Source organism: Seriola lalandi, unplaced genomic scaffold (genome assembly GCF_002814215.2).
Source record: "Seriola lalandi dorsalis isolate HSWRI2012SDOR001 ecotype SW California unplaced genomic scaffold, Sedor1 jcf7180002054524, whole genome shotgun sequence".
Taxonomy (NCBI): domain Eukaryota; kingdom Metazoa; phylum Chordata; class Actinopteri; order Carangiformes; family Carangidae; genus Seriola; species Seriola lalandi.
The window spans coordinates 2836095-2839390 of NW_019525077.1; positions in this window are offsets into that span (position 1 = coordinate 2836095).

Consider the following 3296-nt stretch of genomic DNA (forward strand, 5'->3'; position numbering starts at 1 on the left):
GGTGGGGGTGGCGGGGTGGGGGTATTGGGGGTGTAAAGGTTGCTAAGGGAGGCTGGGTTTTGAATGGTCAGATCACGGTCAGATGTGTGGGCGACGGCGCTGGAGAAGGTGTGGTTCATTTGGTCAACCCATATTAAATCATCAAGGCTCTCAGCACTCAGACATCCTTGAAAACCACATCTGTGCTAGAGGGGACGCGCGCACACACAAACACACACACACACACACGCACTGTATACCTTATCCTGTCATCCCTCCATCTCCACAAACACACACACACACACACACACACACACACACACACACTGAAAGACACTCAAAACGGGCTGAGAAGGAAATTGAATTGTGCATGTTTTATTATTTGAGCGGTGCAGTGCTTTAGCCAGGGCCCGTCCTCTGTAATGGTGTAATGTATATTTCATTACAGCCTAATGGGCTCCATTAGCACAGTCTCCTCACAGACATTCAAGACTTATTGTTTTATGGCTGAGAAGGAAGGATGGAGAGGAGTAGGAGAAGAAAACAGAGAGAGGACTGAGGAGCGGTGGAGAGGAGAAATAAGAGGAGAGGTAATAACGCATATTGGGGAAGAAATGGGGAGAAAGGGAGAGAGCTCAGAACAGAAGCAATGGGGTAGAAAGGAGAAGATGGTGGGAGAGAAAATGTAGGAATGGGTCATCTAGAGAAAAGACGAAGGAGAATGAGAAGACAGTGGAGTGAAAAAAGGACGGCGAGGGAGAGAGAGGAGGTGTGAATGTCCTGAGGGACAAAGTAAGAGTGAGCATCCGCCATTACTGCGGCCTGCAGATGTTCTAATAAACCACAACTTCAACTTCACGCTCCCATCACAATCCTATGGCTGCCCTCAACCACACACACACATTCTCCTCACACATTTTACTGGCAGTCCACCAACAGCTTAAACTGAAAATGAACTCAATAATGCACCCCATGATGGAGAACCACTTCACTCACTTACGGTACAGCTCACATATCTGGTCAAACGCTGACAGACACACTGTATATACAACAGCTCACATGCATGCAACGAAACACATTTAATGTTTGTTTTTGCGTTTTACTGGGGCATATTTTACTCTTTACACACATATTGAAAAGTCATAATCACTGCAGTTTCACTAACAGCCATTTGAATTAGATGTAAAACATCAATCTGGAATTATAAGTCTTATTTGTTTATTAACAACGGCACTTGATGGTATTGATGTTTGTGAACTTGAAAATGATGTTGATTTTATTGATTTATAGTATTATTATTTATAAATTAAGAAGCATTTTGTACATTTCTTTCTATATCTAAAGTTGCCTTTTGCAACAACAAACTGATTGAAACTGAACACTGGTTTAATCGATTATGTTTTAGCAAATGTGTAAGATAATCTTGAGTGTATATGTATTTTTATGTCAGGCTCCCTCTTAACAGCTACCTAGTCTGTCCTCATGTACACTGTACACTCTACAACAGGGATGGATGTTTCACCAGTCTGTCACATTTGTAGGTTTAGTTTGCCATATTGCAAAATTATTGTCACCTGTCAGCGCATGAATGCAAGAGGTAACAGCTGCAGCATTGCCGGTGCAGGCTAACAGGGTCTCCAAATCCATCCCTGCTGTACAGTACAGTAGAGTTTGCACTGAGTCAGCACACTCGACTCTATTCAAAAACTTGCCACACAATATCTCTGTGCAATAACAGAGGGCAGGGCGTGTGAGGGCCTGTGTGTGAGCTGGAAAAAACTGTGAGAAACGAACACAGTACGAACGACTCAGATGTCAAAAGAGTAGATTACCTGCTGTTTCCTTTTTTTCTTCTTCTTTTTTTTTTTCTTTTTTTTTAATAATGAACTGTGTCAAGTTGGATGGCAGTGATTTTTTGACAGTTCAAGGAAGAGGCTGTGAGAGGGATGTTTGTTATGATGAAGACTTGTCAGCACAACGCAGCAGCGCTCAGTGAACTGGTAACATAACTGTGGCTGAAGATGGGCTGTCTTTGAATCCATGCCTCAGACCAAAGGTACTGGTCAAACACAGGAAAGAAAAGGAGGAAAAACAACTACTGTATGAACGGATATCTCAGAAAAGGAGGGACTGACAATCACAGACTTCTCTCTTTCTCTCTCTTATTCAAGTGACCTACTGTAAAATAGACTATTCAACCAACTTTCCTCTTCTATGCTGCCTATACTGTACGTGATAGTCTTAAACTTTGGTCTCTAGAAGTGCTACTTTTTCTTTTCTTTTTTATTTTGTAAAATGAAATAACAGCGAGAGGAATGAACAAAAATACATGTACAAATGTGAATAAGCTGCTGAAAGAAATAAGCGTCGCTAACTGCTGTGTCCGAGACTGTGTCAGTGTCTAGATTGTACTCTTTTCTTCTTTTGTCTTAGAAGTGGAGGGCAGAGAATTGGGAAGCTGCATGGGGCTCACAAATACACAAAATGACATACAGCAGCCCCCGGGATGCAGAGCGATGTTTGCTCATTCTCTCGGCGGTGTGTTTGTGTGTGTGTGTGTGTGTGTGTGTGTGAGTGTGTGTTTGGAGAAGGCTGATTGATGCCAGAGTGAGTCAGGAGGGATCCGTAGGCTGGGCTCAGACTCGAGCGAAATCCTTGTTCAAATGCAAAGAGATTCACCGGAGGAATCAGGGACTGATTTGTTGTCGCTGTTCACAGATTCATGATAAATGACTTTACCTAGGTGTGTAGGTTTGAGGTTGGTATTATGGCAGCTAAGATTTATGGAATCACTCAGTTGTTTTATTTATGACTCGAAAATCAGCCTTCTTCTCTACACAATTTACAAAAGCCTAGGTTTCACAGAAATATATGAGCAATATTTACAGATATTTTCCGTTGCCTATCTCCTTACTGTAAATGAGTTTGGTCTAAATCATGTGATTCATTGGACTGGAACATATCTCACACAAGGTCCAGATGCACGTCACGACTTAAGGAGTATTATTATCCATATCACATTTACTCCCCTCTCTCTCACAACACTAACATCACAGTCTAAGCTAAGAGAGCTGAAATATCATAAAGGTCATCTTTGAGATTACCTGCGTGCTTGGATGCTTGTGAAGCCCTGAAGAATGTATTACCACAAAAAAAAACTGCTTCTCTGCAAAAAACAAAACAGAAAAAAAACAGAAAAAGAAAAAATGAAGCCAATTTTGCTATATGCAGAATCTCTGTTTTTCAGTACCAGATTTCTTTTTTTGATTCTGTGCTATTTGTCTCTGTGTTTAAAGGGTTTCACTGCTGCCACCGTG